The sequence below is a fragment of the Vombatus ursinus genome, unplaced genomic scaffold (genome assembly GCF_900497805.2).
Source record: "Vombatus ursinus unplaced genomic scaffold, bare-nosed wombat genome assembly UNPS02014794.1, whole genome shotgun sequence".
NCBI classification, from domain to species: domain Eukaryota; kingdom Metazoa; phylum Chordata; class Mammalia; order Diprotodontia; family Vombatidae; genus Vombatus; species Vombatus ursinus.
The window spans coordinates 10,877,850-10,903,410 of NW_020954572.1; the positions used below are offsets into that span (position 1 = coordinate 10,877,850).

General features: G+C 37.1%; 1 pseudogene; it reads left to right on the plus strand.

The window, feature by feature from the left end:
- The first annotated feature begins 20,552 nt into the window (after positions 1-20,552).
- On the plus strand, positions 20,553-22,445 carry LOC114048996 (annotated as a pseudogene).
- The last annotated feature ends 3,116 nt before the right edge of the window (positions 22,446-25,561 follow it).

The following is a 25,561-nucleotide window of genomic DNA, read 5'->3' on the forward strand; positions in this document are numbered from 1 at the left end:
TTCTTTATACCAAAAACAAATGGGGCAGAAGACAGTGAAGTAAGTTATTGCACTTTTTCTCCTTGTACTTTTTCTCAATTTATTCCTTAAACTCTTGGAAAATTAAGTCTTAAGGTAAAAATAGCTAGATTCTATGATGAAATTTTCCAGCTAGAGAAAAAAAAAAACAAAACTAAGAAAGAATAGGAACATGGATGATCTCATAGAGTAAGTACAGTGGCAAAAGCACTGACTGTGGAGTCAAAAGAATGCAAAAGTGGTACTTAATGTGGACTGTGACCTTGGGTACATCCCATAATCTCCCTCAATTTCTTCATTTGTAAACTAAGAGGTTAGAGTAGAAGGCCTCTGAGGTCAACTTTAGATTTATTATCTAGAGCAGTAAAAACATTAACTTTATTCTAGTTTGGTCAACCAAATGGTCATAATCTTTCATTCATAGAAATAGTATTTCCAACATTATCTTCTGCTAAAACATTGTAAAATAAATAATCATAAGAAAACAGTTGGTGTTGGTGGTCCATTCTGAATTTCTGTACCTTACAAAATAATAAGCAACTATAACCAAATAGAACTATACAGAAGATCAAATAAGTCTTCATGAATAAGCAAGTATCCTCTATTCCTGAAAAGTCTGAATATTGCTATTTAACTCATAAAAGTTCATTGTAATAATAATAATTCATGAATTTATAAATTTTTAAGCCTTACAAAGCACTCATAGATCATCTGATTTGACCGATACAACACTTCTGTGAGACAGATGCAATTATTATTATCTGTTTTATAGATGAAGAAACTGAGGCTTTGAAAGGATCAGTGACTTGCTCAGGTTCACAGACCTAGTAAACATCTGAAGTGGGATTTGAATTCACCTCTTCTGAATGCCAAGCACTTTATTCATTGTGCTTTGCTATCTCAAATATGCAAAGTACTAAATTGGTATTGAGGAAGGGAGGAAAATTCCAATACTTTGTTTCAAAACACTGAAGTCTTAAATTGTGCATTTATGATAGTTATAGTAGTGTGCAGTGCAAATTATGCTATTTCTTTTGCAAGGTCTTTGTTAGTCTAGATTTCTATCAACAACATCCCTTGTTGAAAATAATTGAGTTTGTTGTTCTAATACAAATTAAGATTGATTAGAAGGTACAGTAAAATGAGTACATTTTCCTGCCTTTAGAAAACAGAATGAAGTCTCTACTTTCCCGCTTTGTTTCCCAGTTTCAATTTCCTGGAAGCTTGTGCTTTGAGTTGCCAACTATAACTGTAGTACAGTGTTCTATGGACTTCAGCTCTCATTAAGTCACTGGGGCATTCAAAGCCAAAAACAATGAATGGAACTACTTATTTATTTTTTATAAAGGTAGAAAGGAGCTTCTATTCCATTTCTCAGTGCCCAGTGGCTACTAATATGCTAACCTAGCTTCTTTTCTTACTGATTCAATGTTATGTGTATACATTTTTCCACTGTGACTAACAAAGGCATCTCATTTGTTGTTTATTGATCCTGGTCCAAACATTTTCTATGACATAGAACTGGGCGTAGAGTTCTATAGAATTGTATTTTGTAGTACTTAATATATTATTAGTATTCTGTATATAGCGTGCAACAATGAATGAATTTAGGAAAATCTAAGAAAAAAATAAAAAAGGCATAATTGGTCCAAGTTACATTTTGGGTCTCTTCCTGGAAAAAATATTTCTTGAACTGAAATTCTGTATGTGTGGTTTCTTATGCTTGATTTGAAAAATGAATTTTTTAGGGAGTCTGGCATATTTATTTCTGAGTGACATAATCAGGAAAAATAGCTTTTCATGGTAGAAGAAAAAATAATTTGTTTTGTTTGGCACAAAGAAATTTTAAAATGACTTTATTTTTCAAATCTACAATGGAGTAAAAAAAAAGATGTACATTCTAATAGGTTGGAAAAGCAACATGTTTTAATTGAGGAAATTTATGTGGAAGTGGAAATAGCATTCTATGCAATCTCAAGTATTTTCTCTAATGAGAATTATCCAGATGTGTACATCCCTGTCCAAATGTTTTTGGACTTCTAGTAGATGTTGTGTACTAGAAAGAACACTGGACCTGAAGGCATAAGATTTCAACTGGAATCCTAGCTCTTCTATCCGCTATTAATTGTAGACAACTTACTTCATTTCTCCCAACTCACACTCACTGGTTGGGATCCCGAGGGGATGACTACTCTAAGATTAAGATACACTCCTGAAACTACCAATGATAACACAAGTGTGTTTATCTTTAATAACCAGAGAATGCAACTGCAACAAAACATCTCCCCCATAAAACTGCAGGACATTGCTCATGCTGACCTTGTCTTGTAGTCTCTGTCAGATGCCACTCCACAGATTGCCCCTTTATCCTGTTCTACTGGACTTCTCTGATTACTGTTCCAAAAGGACCATTCAATGGGATGCTATTTCACTGCTTGGCTATAGTCCCCACCACCTCCAGCTTTAGACTCAGATGTCATCCTATCCTAGAGTAACACTATACATTTTTTGAAAGACCTGAAATCCACATTCTAGGACCATCAGGGTTCTCAACTCTATGGATCCCAGAGAAGAGCCTGGATCTCAATTCCCCTGCCAAACATTCGATATGAATCTGCTAACGGTCATTACTGCACTGGACAAGACACCATGTGCTTCTGCTGTAAAACACTACTTTCTAAGAGATGCAAGAAAAAATGTGAAGGAGCTTTCAAGAGCTTCCTCCAGAGCTGGGTTCTTCCTTCATAGCTAACTCTCTTCTTGACACTCTCTGCAGGTCTCTGCCCTTGGAGATGATGGTCACTTTTTAAAGCCTAACAACCACTGGAAGTTCAGTGTCACACAGTTGTCTTAATTCAATGGGCAATGCCCAATATATCCATCACATTGAAGAAAGGACCTTCTTTACTATTTGTTATTGGGTTTTAGGAAAACTTTTATACTCTGGTTGGGTTGTTTAGGAAAACTCCTAAATCCTCCTTTACGTGTAAAATGAAGGAATTAGACTAGATGATCTTTCCCTTCTAGCTCTCAATCATATTCAATGTCCCTTCATTCTTTGCATGTTTGTTTACATAAACCTTTTACCTCACATTAAATCAAATTAAATGTATAGCCTGCCTATGCAGATGAAGGTGATTCACTTTTAGCTCTCAAAGAGTATTTAAACAAATTTGTTATCTGCAGCAGGTGGTATATCAGCACATGAAGTGTTGACAAATAGAAAGAATAATCTTAAAAAAAAACACATTGAATTTTAAATGAGTTCCAGGACACAAAAAGTTGGTGAACTACTACTGTATTTACTCTTCTTATCCCTTCAGGTGAAAGGATTATATTTCAGGCTGTAATCCAAAAATTTTGCTATTCAATCCAACAGAGATTCGTATAAGCACTTTACTGGAAGACATCCTGCATAGACACTGGGGATTCAAAGGAGAAAACAAAGCCATTTCTGCCCCCAAGTAGCTTGCTTTCTACTGGGGTATAGGTCTAATTGAATTAATACAAAGTTCACGCAAAGAAATTTCAAGAGGAAGTACTAACATCTGGGGCAATAGGAAGTGACATCTTAGCTGTGATTTGAAGGCAACTAGAGATTAAGAAGTAGAATGAATGAATTAAGGAATGATTAAGGATCTACTTTGTGCAAAATGCTGTAAGAGCTGGGTATGAGAGAATAAGACAGTCTAGAAGCTCACATTCTAATAGACCACATATATGGAATATCTCAGCTGCAAATCAGATAGAAAAGTCTCATAAGTCCTTAGAATGCATTGGCAGAGTAGATGGTAATGTGTTTTCTTTAACGTCCACTGATAAAATCATATCAGTTCCTGGTACTGAACCATCTGAAAATGCCAAGGACTTTGGTGACAAGAACTTTATTTTTTTTTCTGGATCTTAACTAGATGTGTCTACAATACCTGCAGCAGCAGCTGCCGGGTTGCATATCTATGGGTGTTGCTTCTTAGGATGATGGTTGCGGGGGAGTAGTGGGAGCAATCCTCAAGGCTCTTGGATTCTGGGTTCTGGGCTGCCCCCATCAGGATTCTGTAGAGGTATATTGTCAAGATTGTGGTAATGGCCTGGTCTGCCTGGGGCATGCTGCACTCCTGTCTCTCTCAGGGTGCCTTGCTTTATGTATAGCAATTACATGACAGTTGGAAGGGATGATCAGCCCCTTCCCACAGGCACTGTTTTCCCAGTTGATGGCTATGAGAGCTGGGCTAGATACATTATTAGTAGTATGTCAGGGTGAATAAGGGGTGGGGGATGCTACCATTCCCAGGGCTCTTATAACTCTACTCGTTGGAGACAGTTTGTCCACAGTTATTTCCGGTAGTGATGAGGAATGTGGGCCCCTTCTCTACAATAGTTTTTCCTTTAATTATAGCTGCTGGGACTGGGCTGAAAGGCCTGGTGATTTGGGCGTCATTGCCATTCCCCAAAGCTCTTGGGCTCACCATCTTGGGTTGTCTCCATTAGAATCTAAGGGGAGATGACAGTCAAGGTGATGGTGGTAGTGGTCTGACCTGCCTGGGACATGCTTCTTACTTTCTCTCCTTCAGAGCGTCCTGTTGCCTTGTCTGGGCTGGCTTGCCTGGTAGAGGTGAGAAGGGCATACATACCTTCAAGACATAGGTGACCTCCGTGAAAAGGCACATGCAATCAGGATGTCCCTCTGTCTTGACCATGCTGCCACAAACGTATCATTTCCTCCTGGGACAATGTATCTTCCATTTTATTCTCTGTCTCAATACATACTGATTTTAATACATGCTCATTTGAGGCTGACTGTTCATGTTGAAGCACATCTATCATTCTGTATATTTCTTTGGCCTTAAAAAATTATTTTTTAAATTTGGTTTCAGAAAAATTAAATAATTTTCTTCCCAAGTCAGAGAGGCTCGATATGGAGCAGCTTGGTAGTGATATGGATAGAGTTCTGGGGATGTGGTCAAGAAGACTTGAGTTCAAATCCATCCTCAGACACTTGCTACTTGTGTGTCCCTGTGCAAGCCACTTTACCTCTGTTTGCCTCAGTTTCCACAACTGTAAAATGGAGATAATGAGACCACCTACCTCACATGGTTCTTGTGAGACTGAATGAAATAATATTTGTGAAAAGCATTTAGGAAAAAAAGAAAAAAGCGTTTAGCACAGTGTGTGGCAGTTAAGTAAGTGCTATGTAAATGCTGCTTATTGTTATTGTTATTCACAACTCTAAGAGAGATGTTCATTTTCCAAGGCACATCCTATATACTTTAAAGCCATGGCTTTGTTCGAGGAACTTTTAGGTTAACTTTGCAGAAGCAGAGTGCTGGTTGTTATTTAGAGGATTTGGATCTGAATGTGAGCTCTGCCACTTCCTTCCTGTGTGATCTTTCTCAGACAAGTTACTTCCTCTCCACGAGCCTGCTTCTTCATCTACAAAATGAAGAGGTGGCCTGTATCAGAGGTGCCAAACTTGCTAGCCAAACTAGATTAAAATGTGATTGGGAAATGCTTAACAAAATAAATAAAAAGACAATACAACATAGATAATATCCAATTGTGATTTTCTAAGTCAATATGCTGGAAGTAGGGATCTGTTTCTATTTGGGTGAGATACCAATGGACCTCTCATGTCCTTTCTAGATCTAAATTTATGGTCCTATTTTGGAAAGCTGAATTAAGGCTATTTGATTGATCAAGGAAGATGCTTGAGAAATTCCTGGAAGGTTAATAATCTCCTAGTCCATAATTATAAATACTTACTGTATCAGTATATTCAAATGTTACCTATAACCCCTCAGGGAGAAAAATTACACATTTAAATTATCTTATTTAACTTCAATAAATATTCTTAATAGCTTACTTGAGTAATCATGTATAATAATTTAAGAGATGATTATTGATAATGTAATCTACATATATATGCCCATAGGTCTATCTTATTCATTCTGAATTATTTTGGGTAGATTGTCCAAATGTCTGTATTCTTACTATTTGTACGTAGAAGGTAAAATTCCTTGAAGGAAAGAAGAATTTTGCTCTTTTTGTCTTTGGGTCTCCTGCCCTCTAACAACTAGCACAGTTCCTTGTACATATTGTTGTGAATCTTTTTTTCAGGCATATCTGACTTTTGTGATCCCATGTGGAGTTTTCTTGGCAAAGATATTGGAGTGGTTTGCCATTTCCTTCTCCAACTCATTTTACAGATGAGGAAATTGAGTGCCCAGAGTCACACAGCTAGAAAGTGTCCAAGGCCATATTTGAACTTGTGAAGATGAGTGTTCCTGACTCAAGGCCCAGCACTCTATCTACTGTGCCACCTAGCTGCCCTCCTTGTACATAACAGATGCTTAAAAAATATCATAGGATCATAAGATAATAGATATACAGCTGGAAGACTTCAGGTGCTGTTGAGTCCAACCTCTTCATTTTACAAAAGAAGAAAGTAAGACTCAAGAGGGTAAGTAATTACTCAAGGCCAAACAGGTAGTAAGTAGCAGAACCAGAAATTAAACCCAAGTCAACTGGCTTCAAAGCTAGGGTTCTTTTCATTATATCATATTCCCTCTTTATATTTTGTGAATCAAAACAAAATATGTATTTAAATAATTGAATAATTTAATTAAAATAATTTAACAATTATTTTAATTATGTAACATCTCTTTTAAATTCACTCCTCCATCCTTATTAGCTTGGTAGATTTAGAGTCTCCAGAAAGGCAACTGCTATTACTCTAAGGATTGGAGGCATAAGCCTGTGAGTAGTTGCCCACCCAACATGCTAGTCCATAAGACCCCACTGACAGGGTTATGCGCCCATCATTCAGTTTCAGAAGCCGAGATCTTTGCCACTTCTCACCAAAAGGAATTTGACTCCCATTTGTTGAAAACCCTTAAACTTTTAGATTCCTTATAGACTCCCCTTATCTCCCTTCCAAAGCCTTAGCCTCACCTTTTGATCTTATTCAGATGCGCCTTCCTCCCTAACCCTTAAAAGAACCTGGCTCCCTTTGGCTAGGGATTCCCAGAAAAACCTTAAACTGCCTTATAAACTGCCTTTATTTCCCTTTGAAAGCTCTCTTTATCTCCCTTTGAAAGCAAACTTCCTCCTTCCAGTTCCCTTCATTATCTATTCCCATTGTCTGTTTAATCTCTCAGACCTTCCAAAGGGAATTCTCACCTAGAAACTTTTTTCAACCGTCCCCCCCCCCCCTTCCTCTGGCCACCCAAAGTTACTTTACTGTATTTAAGATCCACCTTGGCCTCCATTTAGATACTGAGAATCTCTCACTCTAGAGGCTGAGCTTTCTCATGCCCGCTCATCCTTACGGGCGTCACCTGGCCTATGTGATTTATTTCTAATAAACTTTTTCTCTGGCTGGAAGAAGATTTGAGTTGAATTCTTTCAGGCAGGCCTCAGCGCCACGATCTTGGGGTGCCTCTGTGCATCTTGGAGCACCCCAAAACCTCTAGACCTCTCCACCACCAGCGTACTTCACCTTAACAAGCTTCTAGGAGTTTCATTCCTTTAGCAAAGACACATACTCAAATGGCGTAGTAAAAACAGTAATTACAAAACATTTTCCCCTACTTGGGATGAAATCTAGAAATACAGAGCCTATGGAGGAGAGGACTAGTGGACATGAACTAAAAGTACAGTAGTATTGAGGCAGATAGTTAGGGAATACCTGTGACTGAAGGAAATCAGCTCTAGAATTGCAGGACCTCAATGTCCTTTCTTTCTCCAGAGTCCTTACTCTTCATAAAGTTTGTCTTGGAGCACAGTGCTAATTTTGAATGAACTGCTTTCCTTAGCTAAGCTGGCTCCTTACAGGATACAGCATTTGTCACCTGGATTAATCGGTCTACTGCCAAGCTGGGTCAAAAAAGTCACTCAGCTGCTACTGGGCTGGATCAGGCAGGTTGCTTGAAAGCTGCTGCTGGAATGGGTTGAGCATGTTGCTCTGCTTTTGAACTCTTTATAAGGAACAGTATCTCTTTTGGATGAGTCAATTTACTGAACTATCTGGACTTATTCTTAAATGGTAAGAGTAGTTTTCAACATCTCCAGTTTCTGCCTCTGGTAGACTCTTTTTAGCTGGAGGGTTACTATACTCTTCTCAGCAAGGTCAACAAACCTTAATTTTGGATTGGCAGGAGAGTCTCCTCTTTGACTCTACCAGTTCTACTCTGTGGTTTGTTACCTACAAACTAGAGTTGGAAAAGTTAAAGCCTTTCCTATTCAACAACTCTCTGGCTCATCAATTCTTCCTCTCAGTGAGGGACTCCACCTTTACTTATGGTTCTCTGCCCAGATATACTTCCCAGATTCCTACTGAGTCTTATGCAGATGGACTGGTTACAGCAACAGTCAGTGCCCTGGGGCAAGTTCATTGTTTCATTGTTTTCATGTGCAATTGAGCTTTCAATCTTCTGACCTTTTCTAAGGAGTGGATATTTCCTTTGCCTGAAAGGCCTTTTCCTTTACATTTCAATGTCTAGTCCCTCCTCTACCCTCCCCTAGAACTTCAGAATTGATAAGTCTTAACTGTGGAAACTATTACAATTATAAATGTGATATTGTGAACAAAAAAACAACTATAATTCTATCTGTCATGTAAACATTCAGAATTCAGTTTTTAGCTTCTATGAATACATTCATAGACTGGAAAATAGAGATGAGCTTTTATGATTTTTTAAATTTTCAAAATACTTAGAATAAATTAGTAGCAAAAAGAAAAAAAATTCTTTCTACACTGGAAGATATTGCTATGTTGTCTTTCCTCTGATGAATTTTGAATGCTTAAGTCATTTCTTCTAGTTTCTTAAAGAGTAGTTCATGGCCTAGGAATGTAAATAGTACTACAGAGTGATAACTACTCTATGCAAATGTTCTTATTTAGCAGTTACAAATTAAACAATAACTGTGTGTACTATTAGGTAAGGATCAGGCCAAAGCAAAATTATGAAGTAGATAAAATTCATTTTCACTGTTTTTGAAATCTAGGATTCTGTACCTTCTTTTCCCCTTCTGTGGTATTCCTTCCTAATACTCCACAAGTGATCAGTATCCCCATTCTCTATTTCCCCTACACCCAACAAAGCTAGCTTTAGGGGAAGAGATGAAGTTCTTACAAAACTAAGATGTTAGTGGGAACAACGCAACCATCATAATAATCAAAGCCGTCAGATAAAGAACTGAACTTGTAATTGTGGACTTTTAATTTTGTAGGGAAAAAAAAAACCCTCCAATTGTAATATTACTCGAACTAACCTGGACTGGTAGCTTATGAAAAAATGTTGCAAATCACTATTAGAAATTCAAATGAAAGCAATTCTGAGGTGGAGCCAAGATGATGCAGTAGAGGTAGCTACTGAGTCAGACTCTTCCAACGTTCCCCTCCAAACAAGTTTGAAATAATTCCTCAAATTGAAATGTGGAGCAGCACAGCCAACAAAAGGTTGGGGTGAGACATTTTGCAACCCAATACAACTTAAGAGGTCGTCAGGAGAGGTCTACTGGCTGGTCCAGAGCAGACACAGTGGCTGCATCCATGGTGGCCTTGGCAGTCATTGTCACAGCAGCAGCTTTGGGAGTTCTTGACCTAGAGAGGGTAAGGAAGTCAGACAACTGGTCAGAAATTACAAGGTACCCTTTGCTGGTACTGTACACAGAACCTGACATTATTTGGCAACTTCATTGCCCATACACATTTCCAGGTCACAATTTGCAGGGTGGAGAAGAGTGCTTCTGGTCAATTAGAAGGGATGAGGAACCCTGGTCATGGGTCCACGGCCAAGGAGAGCTTTAGCTTCTGGAACTGTGTCCAGGATAGAGAGGAACTCTCATAAGTATTAGAATACTTATGGTTACAGGTGATCCAGGGCCCTTCCTGGGTAAAGAACACAGACCAGGAAAACAGTGACCACATGTTTCCCCAGAGCATACCACCTTAAAAGCATCTAAATGCTATAGACCCTGAGAACTAGCTCTGAAAACAGCAACACAGGAAAATGTGAAGCTTGGGAGAGTACCATCCCACCCACAGGTGAGCAGAGCCCAAATTTAACACAAAATTCAAGTTCAAGAAATAGGCTGGAAAAATAAATAAACAGCAACAACATCAACAAAAAAGAACCTGACCAAATAAGGCCATTTTGGTGACAGGGAAGATCAAAACACAAACTCAAAAGATAAAAATGTACAGCTACAAGCAAAGCCTCAAAGAAAAATGCAAATTGGACAAAAGCCCAACAAGAATTAAAAAAAAAACTTTATTAATTTATTTTGATTTATCAACAATCACTTCCACAAGCTTTTGAGTTTTGAATTTTTCTCCCCATCCCCACCTCCCTCCCTAAGACAGCATGCAATCTGATATAGGCTATACATATACATTCCTATTAAACAAGAATTCTTGAAAGAGCCAAAGAAAGAGATAAGATTGGTGGAGGAAAAATTTGGAAAAGAAATGAGAATAATGTAAGAAAATTATGAAAAGATCATGAATAGCTTGGTTAAAAAAAATAAAAAGGAATGAAAATAAGAAAAGATCTTAAAAAAACAGAATTGGCCAAATGGTAAAAAGAAGCACAAAATAGTCACTGAAGACAAGAATTCAAAAAGCAGAATTGGGTAAATGGAAAAATATTGCCAGCAGCCAGAATGAAACCATTCAAATATTTTGGAGTGTCAATCAGAATCACACAAGATTCAGGAGCATCCACATTAAAAGAGCGGAAGACTTGGAATATGATATTCTAGAAGGCAAAAGAGCTAGGATTATAGAATAATCTATGCAGCAAAACTGAGTATAATTTTTTGGGGGGAAATGGACATTTAATGAAATAGAGGACTTTCAAGAATTCCATATGGAAAGACCGGAGCTGAATTAAAAATTTGACATTCAGACACAAAATTCAAGAGAAGCATTAAAAGATACACATGAAATAGAAATCATAAGGAAGTCAGTAGAGTTAAACTGGTTGTTTGCATTCTGAGGTGGGAAGATGATACATGTAACTCCTAAGAACTTTGTCATTATTAGGGCAATTGGAAGGAGTCTAAACAGACAGAAGGCACAGGTGTGAGTCAATTGTATTGGAATAATCTGAAAAAATGAAGGGATGAGAAAGAGGGATGCATTGGGACAAAGGGGAAGGGAAAGGGAGAATGGGAAAAATTATTTTACACAAAAGAGGCACAGAAGGAAGAGCTTTTACAATGGAGAGGGCAAGACGGGGTGGTGGGAGACAATGCTTAAAACTTGCTCTCATCAGAATTGGTTCAAAGAGGCAAGAATATATAATACTAACAAAAGGGAGAGTGGATTAAGGGAAACAATGGTCAGAAGCAAAAGAGACTTTAGAGGAGGGACCAGGTAAAAAAAAGAGAGATAAACAGGATAAACAGAAGAAAATAGGATGGAGAGAAAATCATACTTGTGAATGTGAATGGGACAAACTCACCCATAAAAAAGAGTAGATAGGAAAATGGATTAGAAACCAGAATCCATGAAGATGGTGTTTATAAGAACATACTTGAAACAGGAAGAAGCAGAGAATTAAAATTAGGGCCTGGAGTGAAATATATTATGCTTCAGCTGAAGTAAAAAAAAAAAAATGGCAGGGGTAGCAATCATGATCTCAGACAAAGCAAAGGCAAAAATGGACAACTAAAAGAGATAAGCAGAAAAAACTACATTTTACTAAAAGGTACCATTGACAATGAAATGACATCAGTACTAAATATATATGCACCAAATGATAGAGCATCCAAATTCTTAAAGAAAAAATGAGTTACAGGAGGAAATAGATATAAAACTATACTAGTGAGAGACCTCAACTTTCCCCTCTCCAAATTAGATACATTTAACTATAAAATAAATGAGAAGGAAGTTAAGAAGGTAGATAGAATTACAGTCAATCTTCAACATTTGCACATTTAATTTTCATGACTTCAAATAACCTCATTTTCACTTTCGTGATGGCAATCCTGCATATTTGTGGCTATGAACAGTACAGAAAAAATGAGAGGCACAATGTGCACAAGTTTGTGGAGTGGCTGATATCCTACTAGGCCCTTCACTGATCTTGTTTACCCTACAGCTGCAAAGAGCTCTCCGTGCATTCGTTGCATATTTTCATTGTTTGCTTTAAAACTCAAGTCTTATGTTGCAATTATGACCCCAAACAGTATAAGAACTTCAGACTATAAGTCCAAGTGTGTAAAGTCAGTGATGCACCTTTGTGAGAAAATAAAGGTATTAGATAACTTCATGCCAGAATGTCTGCAGCAACTGTTGACCATAAAAGATTACAGTTTTTGGTTAGGTGAGAACTTAATTCCCTATTTCCCACAGGTTAAATATATCAGCATTCTCATTTTTTACTTTCATATTGTTTGGTAGGAATGTTACCCCCACAAAAATTGAAGATTAACTCTATAGAAAAGTTAGATATGCTAGACCTCTGGAGAAAATTGAATGGGAATAGAAAGGATTATACTTTTTTTTCAACTGTACCCGGCATCTTCACAAAAATTAACCATGTATAAATTAGGTCATAATAACCTCACAAACAAACATAGAAAAGTAGACAAGTTAAATGGACTCTTTTTGGGCCATAATGTAAAAAACAAACAATAAAAGGCTTTGGAAGCATAAATTCAAAACTATTGGAAACTAAGCCTAAAGAATGAGGAGTCAACGAACAAATCATAGAAATGATCAATAATTTTATTAAAGAGAATGACACCAATGAGATCATATACCAAAATTTGTGGGATGCAGCCAAAGTAGTACTTGGGGGCAATTTTACTTATTTAAATGCTGAGAGAGAGAGAGAGAGAGAGAGAGAGAGAGAAGACCAATGAATTGGGCATGCCATTTAAAAAATAGAAAAAGAACAAATCTAAAATCCCCAAACACTAAAAATGGAAATCTGGAAAATCAAAGGAAAGAGCAATAAAATTGAAAGTAAGAAACCATTGAACCACTAAATAAAACTAGGAGATGGTTTTATGAAAAAAAAAAACAATAAAAAAGATCAACCATTGGTTAATTTGATTTAAAAAAAAGAAGAAAACCAAGTTACCAGCATCAAAAATGAAAAGGTTGAATGCATCACCAATGAAGATGAAATTAAACCAATTATTAGGGGATATTTTCCCCAATTATATGGCAATAAAAATGACAATCCACATGAAATAGATATTTACAAAAACATAAATTTCCCAGGTTAACAGAAGAGGAATAGAATACTTAAACTTAAAAAATAGAATACTTAAATTTAAACTTAAAGATAGAATACTTCAATTAAATTTAAAAAATACTACCTTGGAAAAAAGAAATTGATAAAGCCTTAAATGAGCTCCCCAAAAAAATAGTCCTTGGGACCAGATGGACTTACAAGTCCATCTTGTATTCTACTAAACATTTAAAGGATAATTAATTCCAATACTAAATAAACTATTTGAAAAAATACATGAAGGCGTCCTGCCAAATTCCTTCCATCACACAAGTGTGATTGTGATACCTAAACCAGGGAGATCAAAAACAGAGAAAAAACTATAGACCAATTTCCCTAACAAATATTGATGTAAAATTTTTAAATAAAATCCTAACAAAGAGATTACAATGATATATCACAAAGATCATACACTATGACCAGGGGACATTTATACCAAGAATATAAGGCTGTTTCAACATTGGTAAAACTATCAGCACAATTGACCACAGTAATAACAAAAATAACAAAAATCATGATTATCTCAATAGATGCAGAAAAAACTTTTGACAAAAACACAAAATTCATTCCTAATCAAAGCACTAGAAAGCGTATGAATGAATGGAGCTTTTCTTGAAATGATGACTGGTGTCTATCTAAAACCATCAGTAAACATCTGTCATTGAGATAAGTTAGAAGTCTTCTCAATAAGATTGGGGGAGAAGCATGGATGTCTATTATCATTATTATTCGATATTGTACATGAAATTCTAGCTGTAGCAATAAAATAAGAAAAAGAAATCAAAGTAATAAGAATAGGCAATGAAGAAATAAAACTATCACTTTTTTAGATGATATGATGGTATACTTAAAAAAGCCTAGAGAATCAAGTAAAAACTAGTTTAAACAATTAACAGTTGTAGCATAGTTGCAGGATATAAAATAAAGCCACACAAATCATCAGCATTTCTATATACCACAAACCAAACAGCAAGAAGATATAAAAAGAGAAATTCCATTTAAAATAACTGCAAACAATATAAAATACTTGTGAGTCTACCTGCCAAGGCAAACCTAGGGACTATGTGAACACAATTACAAAATACTTTTTACACAAATAAGAACAATTGGAGAAATATTAATTGTTCACGAGCAGTCTGAGCCAACATATATAATAAACAAAAATAATAATTCTACCTAAATTTTTTTTGAACAGAACTAGGAGATCATTTTATTTAGTGATAATATTATAGAGAAAAATAATATTGACAGTTTTTGGAATTCTGATCAACACAATAATAACAATAAAACCAAAAGAATCAATATGAATATGTCACTCACTTCCGCCTTGAGAGATAATGAACTTTAGGTAGGTAACTCTTTTTGTTTTTGCTTTTGTTTTTTTCTTTTTTGTTTTCAACATTTACTTCCACAAGATTTTGAGTTCCAAATTTTCACCCCATCTTGCCCCTCCCCCCACCCCAAGATAGCATGCATTCTAAATACCCCTTCCCCTAGTCTGCCTTCCCTTCTATCTCTCCCCCCCTTCTCTTATCCCCTTCCCCTTCAATTTTCCTGTAGGGCAGGATGGATTTCTGTGCCCCATTTCCTGTATTTCCTATTTCCCAGTTGCTTGTGAAAACAATTTTTTAAACATGTGTTTTTAAAACTTTGGGTTCCAAATTTTCTCCTTTCCTCCCTCTCCACCCACCCTCATTGATAAGGCAAGCAACTAAATATTGGTTATATATGTGCAGTTGTGCAAAATACTTCCATAATAGACATGCTGTGAAAAACTAACTCTATTTCCCTTAATCCTATCCCATCCACCCATTTATTCTATTCTTTCTTTTGACCATGCCCCTCCTCAGAAGTATTTGCTTCTGATTACTCCCTTTCCCAATCTGTCCTCCTCTCTATCATTCCCCTACTCTTTTGTCCCCTTCCCCCCACTATTTTCCTGTAGGGTAAGACAGATTTCTACACCCAATTGAGTGTGTATGTTATTCCCTCCTTAAGTCAAATTCTATGAGAATAAGATTCACTCATTCCTTCTCACCTTCCCCCTTTTCCCCTCCACTGTAAGAGCCTTTTCTTTTCTGTTGTTTTTTTTGGGGGGGATAATTTACCCTGTTCTACCTCTCCCTTTCTTCTTCTCCTAGTATATTCCTCTCTCACCCCTTAATTTTATTCTCCAGATATGACCCCTTCATTTTCAACTCACCCTGTGCCCTCTATCTATCTATATCTATATATACGTACATATAATTTTTTCCCCTCTAATTACCCTAATACTGACAAAGGTCTCATTAGTTACAAATATCATCTTTCCATGCAGGAATGTAAACAGCTCAACCTTAAGAAGTCTCTTATGATTTTCTCTTTCCTGTTTACCTCTTCATGTTCCACTTGAGTCTTGTATTTAAAAATCAAATTTTCTATTCAACTCTGGTCTTTTCATCAAGAATGCTGAAAGTCCTTTATTTCACTGAATGACCATTTTTTCCCCTGCAGGATTATACTCAGTTTTGCTGGGTAGGTAATTCTTTGTTGTAATCCTATCTCCTTTGCCCTCCGGAATATTATATTCCATGACCTACAGTCCCTTAATGTAGAAGCAGCTAAATCTTGTGTTATCCTGATTGTGTTTCTACAATACTTGAATTGTTTCTTTCTGGCTGCTTGTAGTATTTTCTCCTTGACCTGGGAACTCTGGAATTTGTCTACAATATTCCTAGAAGTTTTCCTTTGGGGATCTCTTTCAGGAGGAGATCAGTGGATTCTTTCAATTTCTCTTTTGCCCTCTGGTTCTAAAATATCAGGACAGTTTTCCTGGATAATTTCTTAAAAGATGATGTCTAGGCTCTTTTTTTTTTTTGATCATGGCTTTCAGATAGTCCAATAATTTTTACATTCTCTCTCCTGGATCTATTTTCCAAGTCAGTTGTTTTTCTAATGAGATATTTCACATTGTTTTCTAATTTTTCATTCTTTTGGATTTGTTTTACAGCGTCTTGATTTCTCATAAAGTCACTAGCTTCCAATTGCTCTATTCTAATTTTTAAGGAAGTATTTTCTTCAGTAATCTTTTGAACTTCCTTTTCCATTTGGCCAATTTTGCTTTTTAGGGCATTCTTCTCCTCATTGGCTTTTTGGACATCTTTTGCCATTTGGGTTAGGCTATTTTTTAAGGTGTTATTTTCTTCAGTATGTTTTGGGGGTCTCCTTTAGCAAGCTGTTGACTTGTTTTTCATGATTTTCTTGCAAAACTCTCAGTTTTTTCCTCTACTTACCTTACTTGCTTCTCAAAATCCCTTTTGAGTTCTTCCAAGGCCTGGGACTGATTCATATTTTTATTGGAGGGTTTGGATGTAGGAGCTTTGGCTTTGCTGTCTTCTTCTGGTTGTATGTTTTGATCTTCTTTGTCACCAAAGTAAGATAATATAGTCTGACTCTTTTTGCACTGCTTACTCATGATCCTGGCCAATTACTTGAGTTTTAAACTCTTTGTTAAGGTAAAAGTCTGCTTCCAATGTGAAGAGTGTACTGTCCCAAGCTTCAGGGGTTTGTACAGCTGTTTTCAGAGGTACTTCTAGGGACCTGTAAATTTTCAGTTCTTCCAAGGTGGTATGATAAGGGGGAGGTGTTTCTTCTCCACTGCCACTATAAGCTCCACCACACCAGCACTCCTCCTCACCCAAGGACTGCCCCTCAGAACTGTGACCCAGATCCAAGCACGGGTAAAGCAAGAGATTCCTGCCTCAGCACTGGTAGAGAGATCCCTGCAACCCCCCTCTGATCAGCCACTCGATTCCCCCTCAGTCTGTGGGCCCGAAGCTCAGGAAAAAGCCGTGGCCTCACACCACACTCCAGACTTGCTGCTGAGACCTAGCTCCTCTCTCACTGCAGTCACAGACTTTTCCTGCTGACCTTCTAAGTTGTCTTTGGCGTTCCTGTGTTGAGAAGTCTGGAAACCGCCACAGCTGCCCACGATTCAGTCCTTTGAGGCCTAATCCAGGGTCACTGTGGCCTGTGCGCCCATGCTGAACTGCACTCCTCTCCCCGCCCAGCGTGATACACCTTTCTGATCAACCATCCAGGTTATTTTGGGCTGGAAATTTGTTTCATGCTCTCTTTTTGTGGGTTCTGCTGCTTTAGAATTGGTTTAGAGCCATTTTTTTAGGTATTTGGAGGGCTTTGGGAGAGAGCTCAAGACAGTCACTGCTTTCCCTCCACCATCTTGGCTCCGCTCCAATTCTACCTAAATTAACTTATTTATTCAGTGTCATACCAATAGAACTATCAAAGAATTATTTCATAAAGCTAGGAAAAATAACAAATATTCATCCGGAAGAACAAAAGGTCAAGAGTATTAAAGGATTCAATGAAAAAAATGTAAAAGAAGGTGGCCTAGCACTACCAGGTTTCAAACTAAATTACAAAGTGGTAATCATCAAAACAACCTGGTACTAGCCAAAAAATAGAGTGGTGGATCAATGAAATAGATTAGACACACAATACCCAGTGGTAAATGATCATAATCTAGTGTTTGATAAACCCAAAGATACTAGCTTTTGAGGCAAGAATTCACTATTTGACAAAAATTGCTGGGAAAACTGGAAAGTGATTTGGCAGAAACTAGGCATAGACAATTATCTTATACCATAGACTAAGATAAGGTCAGAATGGGTACATGATTTGGACAGTAAACAATGATAAAAGCAAATTAGGGGAGCATACAAAAATTTACCTGTCAGATCTATGGATAAAGGAAGAGTTTATGACTAAAGAAGAGATAAGATGATGGGAAATATCATGGCTAATTTTGATTACATAAAATTAAAAAGGTTTTATAAAACAAAACCTATGAAGTCAAAATTAGAAGGAAAGTGGGATACTAAGAAAGAATTTTTATAACAAGTTTCTCTGATAGAGGCTTTGTTTCTCAAATATGTAGGAACTGAGTCAAAAAAAATTTTTAAAAAAGATCCATTCCCTAATTGGTAAATGGTCAATGGACATGAACAGATAGTTTTCAGAAGAAGAAATCTACAAAGCTATCTACAGTCATATGAAAAAAAATCTTTAAATCACTAATAGTCAGATAAATACAAATTAAAACAACTCTGAGCTATTACTTATCAGACTGACTAACCTGACAGAAAAGAAAATGACAAACATTGGAGGGGATGTGGGAAAAAATTGGGACATTAATGTACTGTTGGTGGAGTTGTAAACTGGTCCATCCACTCTGGAGAACAATTTGGAACTATGCCTAAAAGGCTATAAAACTGTGCATACCCTTTCACCCAATAATACTACTACTAGATATTACTAAAGAGATCAAAGGAAAAGGACCTATTGGTACAAAAATATTTATAATAACTCTTTGGATGCCTACCAATTGGAGAATGGAACAATGATTGTGATGGAATAGTATGGCAAAAACTAGGCATATACCAACATCTTACATCATATACCAGGATAAAGGCAAAATGGTACACTATTTAGATATAAAGGCTGATACTATAAGCAAACTGGGAGAGCAAGGAATACTTTACCAGTCAGATTTATGAAGAATGGAAGAATTTATGACCAAACAAGAGATAGAAAACATTATGAAATGCAAAATGGATAATTTTGATTATATTAAATTGAACCATTTTTGCGCAAACAAAGCCAATGCAACCAAGATTAGAAGGGAAGGAGAAAATTGTAAAAGAATTTTTACAACCAGTATCTTTGATAAAGGCCTCATTTCTAAAATATATAGAGAACTGAGTCAAATTCATAAGAATACAACTCATTCTCCAACTGAGAAATGGTCAAAGGATATGAACAAGTATTTTTCAGATGAAGAAATTAAAGCCATCTATAGTCATATGAACAAATTATCTAAATTACTTTTGATTAGAGAAATGCAAATTAAAACAACTCTGAGGTACCCCATCACACCAATCAGATTGGCTAACATGACAAACAGGAAAATGATGAATACTGGAGAAGGTGTGGGAAAATTGGAACACTAATGCATTATTGGTGGAGTTGTGAACTAATCCAACCATTCTGGAGAGCAATTTGGAACTATGCCCAAAGGGCTATAAAACTGTGCATACCTTCTGACCCAGCAATAACACTGCTGGGTTTGTATCCCAAAGAGATCATAAAAAAAGGAAAAGGACCTACATGTACAAAAATATTTATAGCAGCTCTTTCGGTGGTGGCCAAGAATTGGAAATTGAGGAGATTTCCATCAGTTGGGGAATGGCTGAACAAGTTGTGGTATATAAATGTAATGGAATACTATAATGTTATAACAAATGATGAGTAGGTGGACTTCAGAAAAATCTGGAAAGATTTATATAAACTGATGCTGAGTGAAGGGAGTACAATTGGGAGAATATGGTACACAATAATAGCCACATTGTGTGATGACTAACTTTGATAGACTTATCTCTTCTTAGCAATGCAAAAATCTAAGACAACTCCAAAAGACTCATGATGGAAAATGCTATCCACATCTAGAGAAAGAATTGTGGAGTGTGAATGCATATTGAAACATATTATTCCCTCTCTCTCTCTTTTTTTTTGTTTGTTTCTTCTTCTTTGTGGTTCTAATTCTTCTTTACAACATGACTAATGTGAAAATAGGTTTAATATGAATGCATATGTAGAACCTATATCAGATTGCATTCTGTCTTGGGGTATGGGGAGGGGAAGGATAGGCAGAAAATTTGGAAATCAAAATCTTATTGAAGTGAATGTTGAAAACTGAAAGTAAATTAATTAATTAAAAATGAAAAACTCTACAAAATATCTCTGATCAATTAAATTATCAATCATGATTCCAGATATGGAAGAATACTATTTCACAACAGAAAGAAAATAGCCTAAAATGTAAAATAAAAACCACATTTTTAGATGTGACCAGTATGGGAATTTGTTTGACTTGATTGTGGCTCATGTAATACAGGGACTTTTTAATTCTTTCATCTTTTTTTTTCAACAGATGGGGGGAGATGGGAGGAAAAAATGGTTGTAGATTTTGGTTAGTTTTTTTTGTACTTTTTTTTTCTCTTTAAATATACATATGTGTGCTAGTTTCTATCCCCTCTAGCACACTTTTAGCAGAAGCTATAGTGTCTAAAATTTCTTGATGGAATAACTGGAATTCTTAACAAAGATTCCAAATTTTTTGTCTCATTCTTCACCAGCAAAGGGCTGCTCACAGATGAACTCATCCTATCATCAATTTTACCTGGGCCTTTACAGGGATCTACACCCTCCATTTCCTGATTACAAGCTGCCACCATGGTGAAGCTTGGGAAAACTGCTAAAAATCAGGCAGAGCCAAAGATATGGAAGACAGGGAGTATGGGGCCATGTCAGAAGATGAAAAAGAAAGCAATGGAGAAGAGGTTGTTGTCACTCAGAAGAAAGGTATGAAGGCTATGCTAAACCAGCAAAGAAGGTACCACCAGCCAAAAAAACCCATTGTTGTCACCACACCTGCCAAGAAAGCAGTCATGAGTCTTGGTAAGAAAGCCACCATGGCCCCTGACAAGAAAGTGGCTACCCCAGTCAAAGAGGTCATCACATCAGACAAGAAGGGAGACACTCCAGATAAAGCAGCAACCACCCCAGCTAAAGCAGCAGCCCCTACCCTCACCAAAGGGGCAAAAAAGGGAAGAGTGCCAAGAAAGAAGACAGTGAAACTGAAAAAGAGGACAGTGAATATGAGGAGGATGAAGAATTTTGACCACCCAAAGCTATATATATATAGGAGCAGCTCCAGTCGAATAAGGCTCTTGAGGATGAGGAGGAAGATGATAGTGATGAGGATGAAGAAGATGAGAATGACTGAAGAAAAAGCTATGGACACCACATGCCACAGGGAAGGCTGCTTCTGTGAAAGCTGCTCATGGAATAACTGGGAAAACCAAGGAATCTGAGGAGAAGGAAGATGAAAATGAGGAGGAGGAAGATGGTGATAATGTTGGGGAGGAAGTGCCCTTCAAAGAAGCACCAGGAAAGAGGAAAAAGGAAATGGGAAAACAGAAAGCCCTTGAAATTGGAAGCTGAAGTTATCTACACATTTTAGTCTCTTCACTGGTAACCTGAATTTCAGTAAAACCACTTCTGACCTAAAAACTGGCACCTTGGACTTCTTTGCACAAAAGGATCTTACCCTAGACATTCACATTGGCACCACCAGGAAATTTGGCTACAGGGAATTCGATTGCATTGAAGACATAGAAAAGGCTGTGGAACTCCAAAGTGCTTGGCTCCAAAAGGAAGCTAGAAAAAGCAAAAGAGAACAAGAAAGATCCAGACACAAGGACACTCTTCATCAAGAATGTGCTGTATAAAGTAACTCAGGAGGAGCTCAAGGAACTGTTTGAAAATGCGATTTAAGTCAAACTGGTCTGCCCTAAGGATGGGCCACCCAAAGGAATTGCCTATGTTGAATTTAAGAAAGAAGCAGATGTGGACAAGACCTTGGAAAAGAAACAGGGTAGAGAAGTTGAAGGTTGGGGGCTCATTCTGGACTACACAGGGCAGAAAAGTCAAGGACAAGGTAACTTGAGAGATGGGAAGAATAATTCCTGCAGCAGAAACAACAGCAAGCAGCCAGACTCAGAAAATGGTGCTGAATAACCTCACTTACAGAACCACTGAAGAAAGTCTGCAGGAAGTGTTTGAGAAAGCTATGTCCATCAGCTTGTTTCAGAACAGCAAGCCAACCTACAGGATACTTGTGCATAGACTTTGCTCATGTGGAAGATGATTTTTAAAAAGCCTTAAATTTATATGGCAACACTGAAATTGAAGGCAGAGCCATGCTCTTGGAGCTGAAGGGACAGAAGGCAGCTAATGTAGCACCAAGGAGCCAGTTGTACAAAACTTTGTTCATGAAAAATCTGCCTGAAGACATGACAGAAGAAACATTGAAAGATTCATTTCATGGCTCTGCTGGTGTCAGGATAGTCACAAACAGGTAGACAGGGTCATCTAAAGGGTTCAGTTTTGTGGACTTCAACTCAGAAAAAGGTGCTAAAGCTGTGAAAGAGGCTATGGAAGAAGGGGAGATTCATGGAAACAAAGTAACTCAGGACCCAGCCCAGTCGCTTTGGAGATCAAGGGGGTGGTCATGGAGGCAGTGGTCTTAGAGATGGTAGAGGAGGCTTTGTTGGCAGAGGCTGAGAAAACTTTGGAGGTCAGAGTGGGTTCCAAGAGGGCCTAAGGGGGAGGAAGAGGACATAACAAACCAAGAAGAAAGAAAATTACATTTGAATAGCATTTCCCAATTCTCTTTCCCCTTACTATTTGAATAGACTCTGGAGGTGTTATCCTGTCATCTAATCATTGAAAGAGCCTTCTGAGGACATTCCAAGACAAACATACAGTCCAGAGGTGGTCTTGGCAAAACTTGAATGACATTTCAAGGGAGAGAGCATACTGGTTTTGACCAAATTAATGTTTCATATATACTTTTATCAAAGATAGGTGATATATATGGGAGTTAACCTTTTTGTCTATGAGTTGTCTTGAGTTTATAATGTTATACTCCATGTAGGTAACCATTTTCCCCCAAAAACAAAACAAAATGAAGATTCCAGGAATCTCAGAGGTTTGGGACAGATAGTCCATGACTATTTAAAGGGAAAGAAAGAGTCCATTTGTTCCTGTGAGGTCTCTCCCATTAGATTATAATCTTCTTGAGATCAAGAACAGACTTTTACTCTTTTTGTATTCCTAGCTGTTAGCACAGTGCCTGAAACACAGAAGGCATTTAATAAATGTTCATTTATTGATTGATTTTTTTTTCTGGAAGGTCTGATTTTTGCTGATATGATACATCAGACACTTTTCTATACCTCTTAACATTCAACTGTTGTTAAATTGTTTTTTTCTTTTTCTTTTTTTTTTTTAATCCTGTCTAACTATGACCCCTTTTGGGGTTATCTTGGCAAAGATACTGGAGTAGTTTGTCAATTCTATCTCTAGCTCATTTTACAGATGAGAAAACTGAGATAAAAGGGGTTAAGTGACTTGTCCAGGGTCACAAAGCTAGTATCTGTGGCCAGATTTGAATTGAGTCTTCCTAACTCTATCCACTGCACCATCTAGCTGCCCACTCAGTATAAGGTAAATAAAGGCAAACCTTCTTTTGTAGCCCCTTCTTGTTTCCTATTCTGTAGTTCCCACATATACCTTCTTTTAAGATCTTTGTATGGAATTTCCACTCTGACCTTTTTCCTCTTTTTGCATGGCTGATTTCTTAGAAAGTGTAAATATAGCCATCTCTACCCTTATTAGCGATAACAGGAACTCATTTTTGCCAGCTTCTTGTACTGTGTGTTAACTACCCGCCTTTCTAACTTTATTTCACATTTATCCCCTTTACCTACTCTATGTTTCTCCCAAGCTGGATTACTTACTAGCTTCAGAGAATTTAATGTACTTCTCTCACCTCCATGTCTTCGCTAGTTCTGTTCTTTAGGCCGGGAATAGCCTTGCCGTCTTCTCCAGCTCACCAGTCCTGCCACACCATTTTGGTCTGTTTATGTCTTATTTATCTTTCAAGACCAACTTGAAATATCACTTTCTCCTTGAAACCTTCTTGATCACTGTCCCCTTTCTCATCATAATTATTCTCCTCTTCCTATGTACCCTGATTGTACCTTATTCCTGTCTTTTTATGTACTTATAATTTACTCTGTATTATTATAGTTCATAGCATTTGGAGCTTGAGCCTGCCCTAGAGGTTATCTTATCCAATACTGATTTTAGGCATGAAGAAACTAAGACCTTGAGAGGTGAAGTAATTTACCCAAAGTAATAAAGGTTGTTAAGGAGCAGAATCAGAATATGGTTCCCCGATCCCAAACCCAAACTCTTTTTACTATAACATGTTATTATGTACCCTTTCTTCCCTAGTAGATTATAAGCTCCTTGAAGTCAAAATTCTTATTTTAGTCTGTACTAAAACACATACTAGTGTTTTACATGTATTAGACAATTAATGTTTGATACATGAAGAAATGATCAAAGTGAAACCTGATTTTGTTGGATTTTGTTGTTGTTGTTGTTTGGTCATTTCAAGAATGGAATTACTGAAATTTAAAATACTAATAATTTTGTTAGTTTGGTTTTTTAAACTTTGCTGAACTTGGACTTGGGAGATGTAGGTTCAAATCCTAGCTTGATATTTCCTAGGTCTGGGATCATGGGCAAGTAATTTTACTTTTCTGAGCCTTCCTTTCCTCATCTATGGATGTAATAATAATTATATCTTCCTCGTAGGGCATTATAGGAAGAGTTTGAGTTGCTCTTTATTTGGGTATGCTTTATTATTGTTGTTGTTGTTGTTGTTAATCACAAGATGTTACAGCCTAGTTACCTAACTCTCATTAATAAATAAGACTAGGGGTAGAAAGTCCTAAGCTCATCCTAGCAATTATATGCTCCAAACACCAGGAGTCATGATAAATTAATGCCAAGCTCTCTATGGTTCTCAGAGAGCTGACTCCCTCTATCCCTTAAATCTATTGTTTTGTAGATAGCAATAATCAACTTGAGAGTGTAGGGAAGTGCTTTAGGTAGATTAAACCAATAAGATTCTTATGGCTCATTCCCTCTATTCACTTCAAAATTCTGTCCTCCTGCATCCAAGTTCAATGTAATTGAATTTCATGAACATGGCTTAACAGTTCTTTACTAATATCCATAAACTCAAAAGGAGATACATATATACATGATATATTTATATTTATGTATATACTATGTATTTATATGTGTGTGCATATGTAATATATTTACAAATGTGTACACACACAAATTAAAAATTACCATGTAGGAGATTTGCTTTCATCTACCTAAGAATGAGGCGGTCCTCGAACTCTCTATAGGCAAATTCAAAACCTAGGAGTTCTAGGAACACATTTTAGACAGTTAGATTCAGACCATCCCGTCAAGGGCTAACAGGGACCCCCAAAACGTTCCACTCACAGCCAAAACTTGTAGAGTATAAATGGCTACTCAGCTGGGCAACTCAGGACACAGGGCATCTCCCTGCCACTGTTCTTTGCTCATTGCTCCAACATTGGCAGTGACTACTGATACTTACCCTTGACTGATTCCTGGTGCAGCTGGCTCGTCATCTGTGCTGCATGGTGCTCTGATTACTCCTTTCTGCTGCTTTCTCATCACTAATGAAATAGCAGGGTTGAACTCTAGGAAAGTGACTCTCACTCACTCCTCTGTTCATTTTTTCTTTCTTTCTTTCTTTCTTTCTTTCTTTCTTTCTTTCTTTCTTT